Source organism: Schistocerca gregaria, chromosome 8 (genome assembly GCF_023897955.1).
Source record: "Schistocerca gregaria isolate iqSchGreg1 chromosome 8, iqSchGreg1.2, whole genome shotgun sequence".
Lineage (NCBI taxonomy): Eukaryota > Metazoa > Arthropoda > Insecta > Orthoptera > Acrididae > Schistocerca > Schistocerca gregaria.
The window spans coordinates 456,013,217-456,024,924 of NC_064927.1; positions in this window are offsets into that span (position 1 = coordinate 456,013,217).

An 11,708-nucleotide genomic window follows, 5' to 3' on the forward strand; every position below is an offset into this window, starting at 1 on the left:
CTGGGAAATTTCGCTAACTACGTCCTTAACAAATTAGGATCCGATAGCATCGTACAGTTCAAGGTACACATGCTGTGTGATCATCATCATCATCATCGTCATCATCATCATCATCATCATCATCATCATCATCATCATCATCATCATCATTTAAGACTGATTATGCCTTTCAGTGTTCAGTCTGGAGCATAGCCCCCTTATAAAATTCCTCCATGATCCCCTATTCAGTGCTAACATTGGTGCCTCTTCTGATGTTAAGCCTATTACTTCAAAATCATTCTTAACCGAATCCAGCTACCTTCTCCTTGGTCTGCCCCGACTCCTCCTACCCTCTACTGCTGAACCCAAGAGTCTCTTGTGTAACCTTGCTTCTCCCATGCGTGTGACATGACCCCACCATCTAAGCCTGTTCGCCCTGACTGCTACATCTGTAAAGTTCATTCCCAGTTTTTCTTTGATTTCCTCGTTGTGGACACCCTCCTGCCATTGTTCCCATCTGCTAGTACCTGCAATCATCCTAGCTACTTTCATATCCGTAACCTCAACCTTGTTGATAAGGTAACCTGAATCCACCCAGCTTTCACTCCCATAGAACAAAGTTGGTCGAAAGATTGAACGGTGCACAGGTAACTTAGTCTTGGTACTGACTTCCTTCTTGCAGAAGAGAGTAGATCGTAGCTGAGCGCTCACTGCATTAGCTTTGCTACACCTCGCTTTCAGTTCTTTCACTATGTTGCCATCCTGTGAGAATATGCATCCTACGTACTTGAAACCGTCCACCTGTTCTAACTTTGTTCCTCCTATTTGGCACTCAATCCGTTTATATTTCTTTCCCATTGATATTAGTTTCGTTTTGGAGATGCTAATCTTCATACCATAGTCCTTACATTTCTGATCTAGCTCTGAAATAATACTTTGAAAACTTTCAATCGAATCTGCCATCACAACTAAGTCATCCGGATATGCAAGACTGCTTATTTTGTGTTCACATATCTTAATCTCACCCAGCCAGTCTATTGTTTTCAACATATGATCCATAAATGATATGAACAGCAGTGGAGACAGGTTGCAGCCTTGTCTTACCCCTGAAACTACTCTGAACCATGAACTGAATTTACCGTCAACTCTAACTGCTGCCTGACTATCCATGTAAAGACCTTTAATTGATTGCAAAAGTTTGCCTCCTATTCCATGATCTCGTAGAACAGACAATAACTTCCTCCTAGGAACCCGGTCATATGCCTTTTCTAGATCTATAAAGCATAGATACAATTCCCTGTTCCACTCATAACACTTCTCCATTATTTGCCGTAAGCTAAAGATCTGGTCCTGACAACCTCTAAGAGGCCTAAACCCACACTGATTTTCATCCAATTGGTCCTCCACATGCTGTGTGGGTTCCACAAAATTAGAAGGTTTTCGAATCACAAGAAAAAGTTCGGTAATATGTTCAAAATTGTATTTGAAAGAATGGGCATTGGCTAATGTAAAAAAAGAAGACTGTGTTGACAGTGATGTATTGTAGTTACCTTAAGGACACTATTTAAGATTTTACAGTATATTTATGATGTGTGCTTTTTCTACTTCAGACAGCAGTTTTTGAAATTTACAAGCGAATGTACAGAACTTATGTGACATTGACATTGTGTGTCTAACAGTGTCAAAACACAAAACATTAAAGGTGCATTATTGGCTTAAACTAGAAATTTGGAAATAGACAGTTTTTATAGAAATGTCCTTATCGATTGGTTAAAACCATAAGATTATATCTGATATATGTAACATTCAATGGCTGGCACATTGCCTTGTTCATTTTTGCACTGTGATGTGTAAGTCAGTTTGGCAGCGAAAGACTGACTATATAGATCTGATCACTTCAGATACTTAAGATTCAATTAATGTCCAGAAAGTGTAGTTGGAAGGGTCGGCAAGTTTATTACATATCTCCTCTCCGCCATTCTCAAGTATTTCAGAAATTGTCTAATATGATTATTAAACTGTTTTATATTTAAAATTATCCCACCAACTTGCTGATATCCATCATAAAGAAGTAATAGTGCGTCTGTAAAGATTGGAGCTCATGTAATTCAAAGTGCAGATTTTACTTCTTCAGGTTGAAGTTTGAATGTCTTAAAAAAAATTGTTTATGTTTAACTTAATTTTTTCAGGTACTTTAGTCAGTAACACAATCTTCTGTTGTCTTTCCTTAACGTCAGCGTAATTGAAATAATCAAACCGTTTTGTTTAAATAACTTCATGTATGTATAACTTAGTATGTATTTGGAATGTGTAACATTGTTTATTTAATAAATGTTTTTATAAAAAAAGAGCCATTTTCATTTGAACCTGTTTTCTTCTACGGATGCTATTACGAGAAACACGCCCTTGTTATCTAAGCTGAGACTAGAGGGCGTAAGCAATTTCGAATGTTGCCAAGTGCCAAAAATTCCCGAATTTGCTTTAATATGGCCCTGTGTTCCGTTAGAAGAGTTGAAATAACGCGCGCTTCTGGAATATTAATGAAGAGTGGCAAACAATCAAAATACTTATGAATCGCACGGCACACGTGTGTTGGTTGGATTTTCTCGGCAACTATCGAGGCTGCTGTTAAAGGTGGAAAGAAAGGAATTTTACGTTTTCGAGCGTATGTACACATTGCAACAGGAGTTAATTTTGATAAAAGTCTTGTTGGTGTCCCACCGTATAATGTTGCAAAGCTTTTAGATGTTTCAGTTACGACTGAAAGTAAGAAAGCAGGAAGAAAGATCGGAGATCAACGTCCCGTCGAGGACTAGGTTATTAGAGACAGAGCACAGGCGAGAGTCGTTGCAGGAAATCGGCCGTGTCCTTTCAAAGGAACCTTCCCCGCATCCACTTTAAGCGACACAGGGAAGTCACAGAATCTGGGTGGCTGGAGATTTTGAGTCCAATGGCTTACCACTGCGTCACCTCACATTGATACTATTGAAGGGGACCTTCGTCAGGGTGACGTATTGCTAATATTTATTTTACCGTCACTCAATCGGAGACAAGGACTGAACGTTCTTTATACACTTTCTTCGTGGAAATGCACTGCTAATCAGAGCCAAAATTTAACTACACGAATCGGCAAATGCATCGCACTGCTGATTACACGTAAGCTTAACAAGGTTGCTGCGTATTATATCACATGATTACGGAGCAGAATCCCATTATTTTATTTACAGTGATCATGTCTGAGCCGGCCGGAGATGGTTGTTTGTGTTGATAGCTGGGGCCGAAAAGCTTATCAGTCCACGAATGTTGCCGGCCTGTGTGGTCGAGCGGTTCTAGGCGCTACAGTCTGGAACCGCGTGACCGCTACGGTCGCAGGTTCGAATCCTGCCACAGGAATAGATGTAGTTCTAGGGGACTGATGACCTCAGAAGTTAAGTCCCATAGTGCTCAGAGCCGTTTGATCATGTCCGAACTGCATAATTCTAGCTTCGGTTGAGGTATTATTTCTTTGTTGTTTTGCAGATTGGTGTTGATTCATTATTTTTTAAATTTATGAATGCCTTTAGCCATCACCCGTACAGCCAGCCTGGGAGTGATCTTTTTAACATTGAAACGTGTAACAGTCTGAAACCATTAAAAGGTAACATGCAGTACAAGTAGCATACAAGAACTGACAGTTACATTCGTTTTGCTCGAAATTAATTCCATGACCTAAGAAAATTAAAATACATTCATTAGTATAAAAGGAGGGTTAATACCACGAAACATACTTATCCAGTCACTATATTACAAAGTAAAAAAGACGCTTTTTCTTCTTGTCCTTCCGCTACATAATCGTGTACGACTTCACGTTTAGCTCTTCTGTCTAAAAGAGTTTGAATGTTCATTGGTAATGCGTCCCGAAGAACATCGCATGCTATAACGTACGGTGGTTTTTTAAACATCTCCTGTCGTCATTGAAGAAAGTTTGATTAACTTTCTCCTCACCGCCCCATTCACACGAAGAAGGTGGGATCACGTTGAGGCTGTAGAGATGTTGCCGAAATCTCCCGTGATTAAATCGAAGGGGTGTCATTGTCACTATATAGTTTCCAATGTATTTGCATTTTTGGTACCAAGAACGTGATGGGAGATCAGCTACCACTGCGGTATAATGGCTCCCTTTAATTTCTTAAGGCCGATGGAGGTTTCCCTTCCATCTGGCCCTGATTCTATTCCTTATGGTATGCAGGAGATCTACAGGTGATATTTTATCGTATTTCACTAGGTACACAGCTTCCTTGGCCAAAGTGTCAGCTTCTCCATTTCCCTTTGATCGGCTGTACGCCTTTACCTAGGACATAATAGTAGTGTTAGTTATGCGATGTGGGAAAGCTCTTGAACTGCTTCTGTACTGTGACATACGAGATAATTTTTGGTATTGTTGACAACGTCGCATTTTAGCATGATCAGAGCTGAGTGTGAATCTAATAAAATAATGATTGTTCCTCACTTTGGTGGTGTGGACTAATTCTCTGCCCCCCCCCCCCCCCCCCAAGCACACATACATTCGAACGTAAACATCCCCCCAGCCCCATTACCAAATTGATAATTCCTTACTATCTCAGGATGTGTCGTCTCAGCTGATCCCTTCTTTAGCCAGGTTATGTTTTAAATTCCTTTTCTCCCAGATTCAGTATTTCATTATTCAGCTGATCCAAGGTCTCATGTTCAGCATTCTTCTGCAAAAACACGTTTTAAAAGTTTCGACTATCATCTTGTCTGCACAGTTTGTTGCAGAATAGCCTTTTAGCTGCTGTTCTGTCGGTGCAGCTACTGGGAGAGGAAGTGTCTGGAATGAAGCAGTAGCAGCATAGCTGTGTGTTCTGGCACCATATGTCACACACATCGATATTCGCTGGTGCTTGTGACGTTGCATAATGCAGATGGTAAAAAAAGGAAGGTCTGATTATTTCGCGGTGCTTTTCGAAGAATCTCCTGCACAGAGCAGCGTACATAATTCAACACGACTTGATTAGTTCTATGCAAAAAAATGCGTTCACATCAAAGAATTTTACGACGCCAGATTCAACATAATTGCGGCATGACACCGGCAACAGAAAATCACATCTTCACTGTCAATAAAAGAATGTAAAACAGGTACAGAGTTCGATGCAGCTCTCCGATGCTAGTCCATCCAGTCCAAGCTGCTTCGACTCTGCATAACTACCGCAACCAACATACATTTGAATATGATTACTGTATTCAAGCCTCGCTCCCCCTCTGCAATTCGCCCCCCCCCCCCCCCTCTCTCACAATTCCTCCCATTCCCAAATCGACAATTTCTTGATGCTTCGGGATTTCTCCTATGAACCTATCCCTTCTTTCCGTCAACTTGTGCGATAAATTTCCTTTTTCCCCCGATTCGATTCAATACCTTCTTATCTGTTATTCTATCTACCCATCTAATCTTCGGGATTCTTCTATAGTACCACATTCCAAAATCGTCTATCTTCTTCTTGTCTGAATTGCCTATTGTCCGCAGTTCACTCCCATAAAAGGCTAGACTCCAGACAAATACCTTCAGAAAAGACTTCCTAACACTTAAACTGATATTAAATTTTAACAGAGTCTCTTTTTCAGAAATGCGTTACTTGCTATTCCTAGTCTGCATTTTCTATCCTCTCTCCTTCGACCACCTTTACTTATTTTCCAGCTCAAATAGTAGAACTCATGTAATTCTTTTAGTGTCATTTCCTAATGTAATTCACTCTGCCTCATCTGACGTACTTCGAATACATTCCATTATCTTTGTTTTACTTTCATTGATGGTCATCTATAATCTCTGTTCAAGACTGTATTCTCCCCGTTCAACTGCTGTTCCAAGTCCTTAGAGGTCTTTGGCAGAATTACAACGTCGTCGCCAAACCAAAAAATTTTTGACCTGAAGAGGCAAATAAACTGGTACAGCTACCTAACATCGCGCAGGGCCCCAGCGACCAAACAGGAGTGCCGCAACACGACGTGGCATGGACTCGAATAAATGTCTGAAGTAGTGCTGGAGGGAACTGGCACCATGAATCCTTTAGGGCTGTTCACCCATCCGTAAGAATACGAGGGGTTGGAGGCCTCTTCTCCAGAGCATGTTGTAAGGCATCCCAGATATGCTCAATAATGTTCATGTCTGGGGAGTTTCGTGGACAGTGGAAGTGTTTAAATTCAGAAGTGTGTTCCTGGAGTCACTTTGTAGCAATTCTGGACGTGTGGGGTGTCACATTGTCCTGCTGGAATTGCCCAAGTCCGTCGGAATGCCAATGGCTATGAATTTATGCAGGAGATCAGACAGGACGCTTCTGTACGTGTCACCTGTCAGAGTCGTATCCAGACATATCAGGGGCCTCATATCATTCGAACTGCACACGTCCCACACCATTATAGAGCTTCCAACAGCTTGAACAGTCCCGTGCTGACATAGAGGGTCCATGGATTCGTGAGTTTGTCTCCATACCCACACACACGTCCACCCTCTCGATAAAATTTGAAACGATACTCGTCCGACCAGGCAACATGTTCCCAGTTATCAACAGTCCAATGTCGGTGTTGAGGCGCCCAGGCGAGGCGTAAAGATTTGTGTCGTGCAGTCATCAAGGGTAGATGAGAGGGCCTTCGGCTCCGACAGCCCATATCGATGATGTTTCGTTGAATGGTTCGCACACTGATACTTGTTAATGGCCCAGCATTGAAATCTGCAGCAATTTACGGAAGGGTTGCACTTCTGTCACGTTGAACGATTATATTCAGTCGTCGTTGGTCCCTTTCTTGCGGGATCTTTTTCCAGCCGCAGCGTTGTCGGAGATTTGATGTTTTACCGGATTCCTGATACTCAAGGTACACTCGTGGAATGGTCGTATGGGGTAAATCCCATCGCTACCTCGGATACGCTGTGTCCCATCGCTCGTGCGCCGACTATAACAGCACGTTCAAACTCTCTTAAATCTTGATAACCTGTCATTGCAGCAGCAGTAACCCATCTAACAACCAGGCCAGACACTTGTCTTCCAAGCGTTGCCGACCGCAAAGCCGTTGAAAGGTCTCTGTTGGATTCATTTCATGTTAATTTCTTAAAACTTTTGTCATTTACGGCATACATTCCACTTCTAAATTTACTGTAGTGTTTCTGACTATCTGGAAGGAGACTGAGCAGTGGAACGTGTTACTTTTACACATAATCAAGAACGATCTGTCACACTACTACACTTTAAAACACAGTTTATGTCACAGAGTCTCATACGTAACCTACATCCACTTTCTTTTATATACTGTATATAATAAGATACTGTCATCCCCCTTCTGTGTGAAAGGATGAATGAGCAAATGTATTTCTAGTTGCATGCTTGATGGTAGCAGACAAGCCTGTCTGCTAGAGAACAGTAGGACGAATGTCGGAACAGGTAGCTACGCTTTCTGAAAGCAAAGCGGTTTCTATTCTTGGTATGGTCCTGTCCGTCCCTTGTCATGTTGGTATAGGGAGCTTCCTCTCTGGTCACTTCCGTTTGTATCTGTGAGGCACTCCTCAGGAGGAGCCCACGGCAGTCTGTCCGCGGCGAGCGTCTGAAGTGGTAAGATCTCCAGCTAAGCGCGTCTCTACTAAGTCTCTAGGACAATGGATTTCTTAAGTACAGCCTAACTGAAAATTTAATCACCTTTATTTCAGGTTTCGATCTAAAATATCTTATGTTATCTTAAATTGCAATGCAGAATAATTCGAGTTTGAAGTTCAGAATGTCTTCCAGTAGTTGCTTTGTCACTACTTTGTGAGTAAAGTGGAACCACGTGTTGATCAGTAACTCTAACTAAGATCATCTATCTTAAATGCGAATGTGCGTTAGATTATAACGTCTCGTCATGACAATATTTTTAAATATAGCAACTTTTCTTTATGTTCAACACACGTGGGGTGTATTTTGTGAGACCAGTACCACGTGCTTATACAATTGTTTGACCCATAAGGTTGATAGTAAGACGATAGTAACTATTTCGAGGTTTTTCTTTTGTAATTTGTGTTTCGATGTAATTTATTTTAATTATGAAAATTGTTGTGGAGTTACACTCTTTGTGTAAACCAAGTTGACCACGTGAACATGTAGTGTAATCATCAAAGTAGCCCTCATCTGTTCTTTTCGGGAAGATTTCACACAGAGTTAGTATGAATTTAGTATACCAGTGTGTGGTAATTTCATGACGGACAGGATTGCGCTATGAACGTAACTTCTTTGGGTGAAAATTGAATCGGTTGGTTGTGGTTAACTTCCTCTTGCATATGTTTCAACGTTCTTCATGTGTTATTTTATGAATGCAGTGTTGTATGCAGTCTCCCAATCTTGGCTCCATATTTGATGTTTTCCGAAAGATTACAAACTCACATTTTCACAATCCTACATAAGGCACCAGTTTAGTTATGAATCTAGTTTAATACGCTGAAATTTTAACGGAACAGTGATCAATGTTAAAATAAATGTCCAAATATAAACTGATTTATTTCTTTTCATTTAAATTGTCTCTTTATATGACCGGTTATCGTAAAATGAGTAGTAAAAGATTATAATTAATGTTAGTCTGGTTGGGAATTTGGTAAGCTAGACTGGATACCTGGTGAAACAGTTGCTCAGTAATGCAAGGTTAACTTCCCCAGATAGCTCACAGCTTTTAACCCGCTTTTATTGTCTTGAATATCAGCACCGCTTTCAGAACAAATTAATGCATCAACATTACACCGTACTCTGCCTGTTTACATCTCTCTACTTTTGAATACACATGCCCATACCAGTTTCTTTGGCGCTTGATTGTATTTCTTCTCCCTCGACTTTATTTCCCTTCCCACATTTGTCGAAGGTTTCCTTCACAGTTTCCTCTTTTGTTAAATATAGTAAATAGTAGTGGCTGACTGTTGACTTCATTTCAGTCAAAAGTTAATGGTAATAGCACTCAGCGAGGATGTTAAATTCAGTTTTCGACAAAACAAGTAATGTGTGTGCCGATACACAGCAACATTCTCTGAAGTTACTGCGATATTGTAGTGATGCGCAACAGATTCTGCCAATTCGATCGATACCCGCAGTTTGCCTTTCTCCTTGTGTGGTTCGAATGTCCATGAGCACTATGGGACTTAACATCTGGGGTCATCAGTCCCCTAGACTTAGAACTACTTAAACCTAAGGACATCACACACATCCATGCCCGAGGCAGGATTCGAACCTGCGACCGTAGCAGCCGCGTGGCTCCAGACTGAAGCGCCTAGAAGCGCTCGACCGTCTCCTTGTGTGTCCTTGCTCTGCGCGGTTCAGAGAACGGGTCCGGCAAGGAGAGAACCTGAAGAGGCTCTCAGAAGCTCGATATTTAATACTCAGTGCTGAGCACTGAGTTCTACACATGCATGGCCACGTGTACATCGCCATCCTAGTCACCTTTTCGCCCATCGCCGCGTCACGCCGCTGCTCTTTTCGCAGTACACAGCGACTGCAGCCTCAGTAGGCGCGAGTTCGGCGCCGACATGTTCGCCACGAAGGCGGAGTTGCAACTGACGCGTAACGGGCATAAATATTGCGCAATAGTACTGTGCTGTTCTTGGCCTTGCACCTTCGCGCTGTATACAGATACAATATTATTCCTGCAATAAATATTAAGCGTGTGAGGGCCCCTTAACGTAAGGGGAAGATAGTCACCTAGAACAAGATGCCACACTTAACGAAAATCGCAACGTATTCACATGACGTGCTCCCGTCCGTTTGACAGACAGTCGGTGGATTTAAGGAGAGAAAATGTGCAACAGTATAACGCAGACCACAAAATAAATCTGCGTGACGGCTATATCAATTGATATATATTCAAGCGTATACCTAAAGTAACACAGCTCAAAACAATAAAACATAAAATGAAAATAAAATTATTAAAACGACGTGGTGTGCCAAACTGGGAAAATTTTGAAAACTGAAAATTTCAGTCAGTGTATTGAGGACATAAATAATTCTACCCCGCAGTGGAAACTACGAATGGAACTTACTTTTGTTTTGATTACCCATAAACAGAATGTGACCAAAATTATCGAGATACTAGTTGTCTCGTAGATCAGTTTGTTCGTTCATGAACGTACCTCGTAGATGTTTTAACGACTAGAAATTTCGACCTTCCATTTTCTTCCACTTGTATGCTTGATGAAAGATCTGGAGCTTACTGTTTGCGGAACGGAGAGATCTAAACAGGTGAAGTCTACTTGGATTAATACCACCTTCAGTTAAGAAATTTACCAAAGTATAAATAAAAATTATTGCCTTTCTTTTAACTTTAGTGGCATCATAGCAATTGCGACTCTCGAGTTGTGACAGTTCAGCACGTACTATGTGTAACTCAGTTATACAGCATCGCTATTGAAACATTTAATTTTAATTCTCATCACGAATGCGATTTTTTATTTTTATGAAGCTGGTATCTGTGCAGATATCATTGGGCCTGTAAGCAGCGAAACGTCTAGATTTCTTTATAACTTCGTTTTTTTATTATTTGTTGTGTATTATCAGTTTCAATATTGTATAGACGTTACAAACTAAACATGAATAATTTATTTGTTAAAAATGGAATATTATCTGAAACCGCTGAAAACATCTGTAGACTAGGACACACAAGCACTTGTAACACCCCACCCATCACTTATCTGGTTTTGGTGTGTGTTCACCCCAGCTAATTGACTAACAGATCAACAGGGAGTGCAAAACTGCCGCAATGTCGGATAACGCAAAGAAAGTAAGAAGGCCCTGTGACTCATGATTGAACTGCGGTGGCAGTGTTGACATTAATTGATTCAGAATTGATCCCTTTTAATCAAAAAAGGGTGCACATTGATGTTATATTCACCTATTGAACACCAGATGCAAATGTTGAACATAAAATTAATTAAGAATGTGACTTGGGATTTCAACTACTTTATTGAAAACAGATGCAGTCGATTAGCACAAATTTACTTTAACTCACGACCTTCAATCATCACATTACATGACTCTCCTAACAGACAGTGGGAATAAATTGCGTTTACGTGGAATAAAGCGTGATAAATCAAAATTAATTCCTATTGACTGACCCAGGCGTAATGCGAAGTGCAAGAAGAATTCTACAATACATGGCCCATCAAACCCACGTGAAAACTTTGCTGACATGATCCAACAAATTAATCAGTGGCCTAACTCAAGCCGGAGTGGGCGCCATATCACCGAATTCAGTGTGGCAGGGCGTCGTCGTTGTGCGGACGTCAGCCGGCCTCGTGGTGCTACAAGGCTGCTCTCATCTATTCACTCCTAGCTATCTTGCTCAGTCCATATCTGAACGAAAACGTTCTAACTCCTAGCTCAATCGTTCCATTTGCTAAGTCCTAAACTGCAGAGATGCTCCCTCTCTCTCAGGCAAGCTGAGTAAAGAACACCACATCTGCACTCTAGGCAAGCCGGGAACGGAAAAAAACTTCTACGGAGACTTCTCCCAGTCCGCTCTTCGACGTAGTTTCCCCTCCAGCAAAATCACCTACACCAAATGCAGTGCAAGTCGTGTTAATTATGAGTCGCTTCCCAGCGCCGACCAATGCCTGCTCTGGGAAGTGAACAAATTCCCACAAAGTTTCCCTTCCTCTCAACTTCTGCTATTTAGCTCCTCCCAGGCCACCCATCAAGGTTAGCATCTGCATAAAACACTAGTTTTTCCGAAATTCT